Source organism: Octodon degus, unplaced genomic scaffold (genome assembly GCF_000260255.1).
Source record: "Octodon degus isolate 3935 unplaced genomic scaffold, OctDeg1.0 scaffold00028, whole genome shotgun sequence".
NCBI classification, from domain to species: domain Eukaryota; kingdom Metazoa; phylum Chordata; class Mammalia; order Rodentia; family Octodontidae; genus Octodon; species Octodon degus.
In genome coordinates, this window is record NW_004524604.1 from 1,079,618 (window position 1) to 1,089,433 (window position 9,816).

The window sequence follows — 9,816 nt, forward strand, 5'->3', positions numbered from 1 at the left end:
TTTGCTAAGCTTGTTGTAAGTAGGTGCTTTAGACCACTGAGCCATCTCACTAGCCCCGAGAACTTTTTCTTAAAGAGAAAATTATAGGTACATTTTCTCCCCACAAGTGCCAAGAATTTTTTATATTAATACTTTCAAGCTAGCCTTTCTTAGGCTGTGCAGAGCCAGTGCCAGGTCCTGGGGGTCGAGGCATGGCGCCATCTCTGGCCCAGTGGCCCAGGTGTCAGAAAAGAAGCAAGGCCACTGCTCATACTGTGAGATGAGGCACAGGATGAGGATGGCTTGAATACTCTGAAAGTGACAACCTCAGAGAAACACAGAGTACTTTCCTCGAGACTTCTTTCCCTTATATCTGGTCACAGTCTTGGGAGGCACCTTCTCTCCCCCTCTTCTTCCTACTCCTCTCCCAGTATTTTAAACAAATGCGTGTGCCAATTTGGAGTGTCCTTTTCCAAGGATGATAGAGCTATGAGGTTACCCACAGCCTGGTGCCCTGCTGATCAACCAAGATACACAAGTGTAAAACAAAGCAGATGTAAAACAAAGAGATGCATATCTCTTTATAATCTGTGTGTGAAGGGTATTTTGAGGACACTCCCAGGCATCAAATCAGCATCCTGTCATAGACTCCCATGGATAAGATGCTTTCAGCATCGGTCCCTCACCTGTCCCTGGGACACCACCGACCACATCTTTGCCCAGAAGGAAACCATCTGAGTGCTTCCCAGCCCAGTGTCACAGCATCCCTCAGAGTTCTAAATGTTGAAGTGTCTGTACTTCCCCCCAGGCTCTGACTTCAGCAGCCTGACGTGAGCTGTGGACATTGATATCTTTAAATGTGTCTTACATTTCCTATCCACAGCCAGGGTGGGAAGCCTGTAGCTTACCTCTGCTTAACCATCTTCAGCAAGGTTAGCCTTACCCTCACTCACTGAGTGCCTGTGGCTGAAGGACCCAAGTGCAGTGCTAGGGACACAGGACAGGAAAGCTAGACTCTGAAATACCATCACCTAGAAGGCAGAATGTGTGTCCTGTTGTTGCACGTATGAGCTACCAGCTGAGGGGACCACTAAGGGCTCTCCCCCAATGAAGCAGAGAGCCTCCTGGGGAGGTCCTGCCTGAGGTTGTCTTGAGTGAACAGGACCAATGAGATAAGATTGTTGTAGGCATGAGTAAAATTAGGAAGTAACAAAACCATAGGTGCTGAAAGGGAAAACTCAGAAACTAGTTAAGTGTTCCCCAAGTGTGACATCACAGAGGCTAGAAGGAAGTTGGGTGCAGAAGGCAGCTACCCTGAGCCTTCCACTCACACGTTAGGACAAATGAACAATTCCAGCCAATTTATGGGCAGAAACCACAGCAGGTTTGAGTTCCAGAGACCTCTTCAGGCTACCTTGTCAGAGAGGCAAAACTTTACCCAGCACTGAAGGTCTGATGATTGGCTTGGAAACAGCAAACTATTCCAGGAGAAAGATGAACACCTTATGCTGGTTAGAGAGATTGGAGGTGGAGCTCAAGTCTTAGTTGGAGATTAAACACACAAAATCAAGGTGACCTACTATAAAAACAAGTGAGGAAAGTGAGGGAGCTACCCTCTCCTCAGGGTCTTGGCCTCATTAGCCAGGTGGCTGGCGATTACACAGCTTGGATAGCATGCTCAGCAATGTCTTGAGTGTCCCAGGATGGAAGCATGGCTTTTCCTTTATTCTTCACTCAAGAATAGCACTTCTCTGGTTAAGTTATCTCCTCTAATTTGATACAGATGTATGAGAAAATAAGTACAAGCCCAGCTGTGAGCCGGCTGAACCAGCCCTAACCCTCCCCCACATCTGACATTGGCCACAGGAGGAGGCAAGGAGTACCATGAGTGCGGTGTTGGAATTGGCTTCCGGTCTGCTGAGGTCCAAGTGCTGGGAGGACTCAGTGAGCAGTTGGATATGTCAGCCTGAAATTCAGGGAGGGGAGGAGCTATAGATTGGTAATTGTCAAAATGTATTTGGTAACTGAAACTATAAAGTCCTCCAAAATTCCCAAAGGAGGCTGTCATGAGTTGGAAAGAAACTTTCACCGGGCTCAGCAAACCTGAAGGCTTCTATAGACACTGTGAAGCTCTTACCTGGGATCCCATGCACTTTTCCAGACCTTAAAACAGATTGATACAGTCTTCAGAATGGAGCAAAAGGGAATAAGTCTTCCTTCACAATAATGAAGAAAATAATGAAGTCAAATCTATTGTCCTTTGGTGTCCCGGTATGTGTGGCTCAGAGAGACTAAGTAAATGTGGCATGGTCACACAGGTCACGAATGACAGTGTTGAGTTTTAGAGAGCTGTTGCACCAGGACCACTCTCTCTACTGCTTCTCCCATAATGAAGGTGTTTTGTTTGAGTCTGGAGAATCAAATCTGCTACTAACTTAGCATGATTTTAACTGCCATTGATGTAGGAGATATTTAAGTAGTTTACTTCAGACCCAAATAAGATGATACTTTCTTTATCCACCCATACCACCTGCACAGACTTTCCCAACCCATCTCCTTTCATCATTTCTCAAAATAAGACTGATCTCTTATTTATAGAGCATACATACTGAACGATAAAGACAATGAGGTATCAACCAAATAAATCTTGGAGATACACAATTAAGCTGGGTGCTGCTCTTTAGCCAAAATAATGACTCCACTTTTTGAAAAGGTTGCTGTCCAATTAATTAGATAGCATCTGCGTGTGTGTGTGTGTGTGTGTGTGTGTGTGTGTGTGTGTGTGTTGCTACCAAGACATGATTTCTTAAGTGTTGGTTGGATTAGGTTGGAATATCATCATTCATTCTTGAAGGCAAGTTCCACTAATTCCAGGATTTTATCAATCCCAAATCTGTTGCTTTAAGTAGTCTTAAAAATCTAAATCTAGAGTTAAATTCCATCCCAACTTGTTACCTGGCAGGTCATTAGGAAGCAGGGTTTCCAGTAGCACTTGGTGTCTCTCTCCTGGGTGTCTCCAGCCTAGGTCACCTTGGAGAGCAGAGTGACCATTGAGCTAAGGAACCACGTCCTAAGTTCTCCTTGACGAATCACAGAACAGCCACATTTTCCTATGAATGTTTCTCATTTTCCTTATTCACATTTGCCCCAAGCTTTGGTGTTTATCTTATGTATGGAAAATCTATACTATAGCTTCACAGTCATAAATTTGTGCAGCTTAGTTCAGTGAGATGTTCTCATTTTCCTGGACATTTCATTTCCCAACCTGCCCACAGGTAGGTAAATTCCCTCTATGCTATAATTTCACTGTGCTTATTAATATTTCAATTAAATGCTTATCTGGGTAACTAATATCTCCTTCTCCTCTGACCTGTATGCTACCAAGGACTTACATGGACTGAGTCTTTTTCAATTCTCAGTATATGTATTTATTGAAGAATTTGTGGTCAAAAGTCAGCTAGTATCTCAGCTCTTATAACTGTCATTATAGCAGAAAGCACTCTGCCATGGGAAAGGGCTATACGGATTTGAAATATGCTATGATGTCTTCACCTGGTAGAAAAAATCCCATCTTTGCATTTTATGAACTGGTAATAATTTCTCAAGGGTCCTAATCATTTGTTTAAGAGTATATAAAAATTACACCCAATTTTAAGTTTTCATGCATCAGACTTGGCTGTTCCAATCACAGCAAGTTTCTTATATCTTAAACTGTCTTTGTTATTAGACCTTCCCTTCCCCCTCTTTATTTGTTCCACCAATAATTTTGTTACTGGCATGAAGCACAATGTGTGAGGCAATTTGGAATATGAAGATAAAATAGATAATCTGCATCCTTGATGCTAGAGCCTATGACAAGCAAAAGAGAAGTTAATCATGCAAGGCAGGCATAGCACTGTGAAAGCTCTCTCCTTGCTGCCAAGTGGGAGCTGCATGGCTCACCGTCAGAAGATGTGTAGTTGTTCTATCAAATAGATGAAAACCAGCTTTTTCTATTTTAATAACAATGGAATCATACTTCTTGAACTTGATAGAAAGCAGTGTTCATGAATCCCTGGGAGAATTTAAACTTAGTGGCAAATCACATTATTTTTTTAAGGTTAAAGTAAATATATTGTTGCCACTACTGTATTTTTTTATTTTATTGAGAAAGAAATATCAATGAGACAGTTTCAAAACTGATTAATAAGACAGTTTCAATAGTTAATACATTGTACATTATTATCTTCTTAGTGGTTATCCATAGTACAAGATGTTATTCAGATAGATAGGGAAGTGAAACCCAACTATACTTTTAACATAAAGTAAATATTCAAAGATTTTAGAAAAGAAATGTGAATGATGTAAAATTCTGTAGGAAAGAAATGTACCCTTTCTTGTTTTCAGAACATAGAATTTTCAAGAGATTTCTAGAGAATATATACAATCCTCAAATTAATAGGTTTTGTGTGCTGTTTCAGGCCAATATTAAAGTAAGAACTAAAATAGCAGTCACTGGGTCTGGGGATATAGCTCAGCAGCATAAGCACCTTCCTGGCAAGTGCAAGGTCCTAAGTTCAATCCCTGGTACCTTAAAAAAAAGCAGTCACTACTGTTAACAAACTATAAGACATTTATGTATTAACTAACATTAAAGGGAATTTAGAAATCTATTAAAAGCAAACAAACAAATACAGCATAGAAACTCCCCTCTTGTACACTTCAAGTTGAAGAGGAGTTAATTTTCTCCTCAAATAATCTTTGCATTTAATAAAATAGCTTTAGAATTGTCATCTAAATTTTTGGTGGGAAAGCAGAGGTACAAGCAAAGTTGTCACTTTTGGAGGAAAAAAGGAAAACATATTTTTAATCTATTAAATCTTTAAACATTACTGTTTGAAAATTACCCTGCAGCTGGCACTATGGTTGAGCTTACTCAGACCCTAAATGAATATGTGCTATTACCCGCACACATACAGAGTAACAAAAATAATAGTGAGGTTCTGGCCTATGTGTAAACAGACTAATGAAATAACATAGAGGGCTTAGGGATAAGCAACACACAACCATAAGACTAAGTAAGCAGTACAAGTCAGTAGAAAAGGTGGTGTGCTTAGAAAATATAGAAAAGGGTTTTGGAAGCAGATGAATATCATACATTGTAATTGAAGGTGGATCCTAAATATACAGTGTGAAACCATAAAATCAGAGGAAAGCAGTGTGGAGAAATACACTTTTGTATTAGGGCTGGGTAAGGGTTTAATGAAACTACATAATTAAAAAACAAACAGAGTGATCATTACTATATTTATGTCAAATTGAGCTAGTGCTATAAAGGAAGAATGTCATGAGCAAATCGCATAGACAGCAGGCAGAGTGAGGAAGAAATGAGTCAGGATTATAATAAAAAGGATTATAATGTTCAAAGAATGAATACAAATGTCAACAAGAATGCACAGATCTTTCAACTATGTAGTAATCTATGAGCAAGGAATCCTTGAGTCTGACACCAAAGTGACTAATATGTGTACAATCAGGATGAGTGAGAGCCTCTCCATGCTTGGGAAGGACAGGAAGAAGCCCTCCTATCAGACACTCCACTCTGCACCAAAGCACAGGTCACGGGCTGGGTTCAGTCCCACTTGCAATCTTGGCTGGGTGAGTGCACAGGCCACATCTTGATGTCATGACTAGGCAATAGAGATGCCCTAAGCTTTTGAGATCAACAGAAATTCAAATCAAACCACCAATAGCATTATTTCCTTAAGACTATCATATTGGCAGAATGTGGAATATTGGGGGAAGATGGTGAATGTAGCCACTCTTACACATGAGAGGTCAGCCTGGAGCTGCTATTCAGTTAGTTCCTGGACCAAAGTAAAAATGAATGTACTTTATTACTCACAGTGAAAGTATCCCTGAGACATGTAGGCCCACCATAGCAATTCTTCAAAGATATTTGCCACAGTATTGTTCATGACACTTGGGGATTATGGACAATGTACTTGTCTATCACTGGGTGACACAGAAGGCAAAAGGGTGACTGCCCTGGAAAATGCTATGCAACTGTTGGTGTAGTCATACTGTAAAGGTAGATTTTTATTTTTATTTTTTATTTTATTGAGAAACAAATAACAATGAGACAGTTTCAAAACTGATTAATAGGACAGTTTCAATAATTAGTACACTTTTAATGGTAAAATTTTAAGAGCTGGTGGTAAACCAAACAGTCCTGAAATCAACTCCTGCAATTTGTATGCATTTGTGTTATTCAACTACATACATGCAAATGGCCTTTCTCCCAAAGTTGTTAAACAGATTTGACACAATCCAGAATAAAATGCTATTAATATACAGAGCTAGGGAAAAATTTCTTCAAATTCATGTGGAAACAGAAGAGACCTAGAATATCAAAAACAATCGAGAAACAAAGGAAAAGCAGGAGGTATCACAATCCCTGACCTGAAGTTATACTAAAAAGCTACCATGATAAAAACAGCATGGTAATGGCATAGAGACAGACTTGAGGATCAATAGAACAGATTAAAAGATGCAGGCACAACTGAACACATACTCAGCCACTTTATCTTTGATAAAGGGGCAAACATGTTCCATGGAAGAAAGATAGTCTTTAATAAATGGTGATGGAGAAACTGGCTTTCCACATGCCAAAGACTAAAACTAGACTCATGTATATCACCATACACAAACCTACAGTCAAAATGGATCAAAGAATTAAATATTTAAAAAGAAATACTAAAAATTCTGGAGGAAAATGTAGATAGAAATCTTAATGACATAGGGATAGGTTAAGAGCTCATGAACAAAAACCAAACTGCATGGGGAATGCTTCAAAGAATTAATAACTGTGATCTCATCCTTTTGAAAAGCTTCTTGCATTTCAAAGCAAATTTCCAGCAGAGTAAAAAGAAAATACAAAAACTGGGAAAAAAATTATAGCCAACTATCCCTCCAACAAAGGCCTTGTATCTACAACATGTAAAGAATTAAAAAAATCAGGTCCCCCAAATTCAAAGACCAAATCCAAAAATGAGCATCTGAGATGAATATACACTTTGCAGATCAAGAAATACAAATGACAAGTAAATATATGAAAAAATGTTCAACGTTATTGGTCATTTGAGAAATGCAAATTAAAACACCACTGAGATTCCATCTCTCCCCAGAAAGAATGGCTAACATCAATAAGTCAGCCAATAACAAATTCTGGAGAGGCTGGGGAGAAAAAGGAACCCTTCTTCATTGTTGATGGGAGTGCAGAATGGTGAAACCACTATAGAAATCAGTCTGGGGATTCCTTAGAAAGTTATTGAAGATTCCACTCAAGCCAGCTATTTCCCTTCTGGGCATTTTTTTCTGAAGAACTGAAAAATCATACAATAATAATATATGTGTACCCATGTTTATAGCAGCACAATTTTTCATAGCTAAATCCTGGAAACAACCCAAATGTCCATCATCTGAAGCATGGACAAAGAAGATGTAGTATTTTTACACAATAAAATATTATTCAGCTACAGAATAGGATAAATTTGAGTTTTTTAATCAGTAAATGGATGCAACTAGAGAACATACCATTAAGTGAAACAAAGAAGACATGCATGGGCAAACATCCTATTGTCTCCTTAGTGTGAGAACCTGAAAAACAAAAATGGAATCTGAAGGGTACAATAGATACTTGTGTGGACTGCAGTGTCTGATAGGAGGGCTGCTTCCTGTCCTTCCCAAGCACAGAAAAGCTCTCATTATCCTGATTTTACACATATCTTTTTAATCTTTTCTTTTGAATTGATTTTTGCTCACAACTATGCATTTAGTAACTAGTATTAAATTTCCCTCCTTGTGTTAACAATGACAGGACCAGAAAAAAAAGTAAAAAGAGGAAGAGAAGGAGAATGAAAAAGATAAAGAATAGAAGAAGGAAGGGGAAAAAAAGACTTTGCGGCAGTGTTGTGCTCCTTGAGAGAAGCAAACACAGAATGCATAAAGTGGACTTCACCACAAGGAGCTCTGTGTGGAGCCACAGTCCAACTCCTGGCACCAAGGGGACACAGTGTGGCTGCACTGTTGTAGTTAGTTCATGCAAAGGAAAAAATTTAATACAGTACACAATTTATAGGACTATTTTATAATAGTCACCAAAAAAAATCACATGCAAAGAGAGGGCAGGAAATCTCTCCACACACTAAAGACCAAAGAATCCAGCTGAGGGCTTAGATCCCATGGCAATGTCCTGCATGAGTCAAGCTGAAGACCTAGCACCCATGACAATGTCTCAAGCAAGTCAGTTTCACAGATCTGCACTGGGATGGGGAAGCAACCCTAAAAGTAAGAACAAGAGCTTCCTGGAAAAGTACCATAGCCATCCTCATCAGCAACAAGGTCCAAGGCTCCTCTGATGATGAGAACAGCCACATTTATATCAGGAAAGCCAGCATGACAAGCTCCATCAAGAGAATCAACAGCACCCAGGGGAAGCAACATCCTCCTAATATCACCTCTTTTTCTTTTTCAGTTTTCCTTTTTATTTTGTTGGCAACCATCCTCAGGTGGGCCTCCCACACCCAGCACCACTCTGGTTCAGTTCAGCAGGGTGTTGCAAGTTGAGCAGCTGTTGTCAATCCACAACAAGCATCTATGGAGGTTTCAAGAAGATGAGGAAACAGGGATTTAAGGAATAGTGATTGTAAGACATACAGTTAAGAAAGTCCAAAAATCTGTGTGAAGGTATCCCTGTGGTCACTCATTAAGCTACATGTAACTAACGAGAGGCTCTAAAAAACCAGGCAAAGAACTGACCCTGGATTCTCAGGGTTTCAACAAGACTTGGTGCTGTTTGAATGACTACATTTTGTTGTGGAGAGAGCTCACTGATTGGTGATATCCAGAAGTTATTTCAGATGAACCGTCTTACCACCAAAAATTACTCTCTGCATACTCAAACACAGTTTTAAGAAAATCCACAAAAACAACAAAGTGGGACTAGTGAGATAGCTCAGCAGTCTAAGTGCTTGCCTGGAAAATGCAAGGACCTGTGTTCTATCTCCAGTAATGGATGCCCTGCCACCAAGCTGGCCACAGAAACCGAGTGTGGTGGCATGCACCTGTAATCCCTGCACTGGGGAGGCTGAGACAAGAGAATCACTATGAGTCATAGCTGTATCGTGAGACTCTATACCAAATAAACAAATAAGTAAATAAATATTTAAAAAGCAAAGTGATCAGAAGTAACTCCTTTATGCCCAAAGGAAAAATAGTATTAATAAGAAGACAACATCCTACACATTCAGCAGCATAGTATCTCTGAGGTCCAGCCTCTGACCAGAACTCACTGAATATACAAAGCAGCATTATTTACTCAGGCTCTGATGAAATGACAATGTATGTCATATTACCTCATTTTTCTTTTTCTTTATTGATTTTTATTGATTTATTTTTAATAAACACAATTGCATATATCATATATTATATAATTTTGAAATACATAGCATAGTGTAATGGCTGAATTGAGCTAACGTATGTACAACCTCAAGCAATTATCTTTTTTCTCATTTTGGAGGTGAGAATACCTAAACTCTACTCTCTTAGTGACTCGAAAAAATACAATTCATTGCTATTAGAGCACGTCATTTTGTTGTACAACTGATGTTTTGAACTGAAATATTTTATTTCTTCATCAACATCCCACCCAGCCAGTCCTCATGTAGGTGAGCCTCTGAGAGCAACTAGCACTTAAAATTATTAGATTACTTCTCTGATCCCACATATAAGTGGGATCAAGTGGAATTTGCCTTTATGTGCTTGATTTATTTCATTTATCACACTGTCCACAAATTG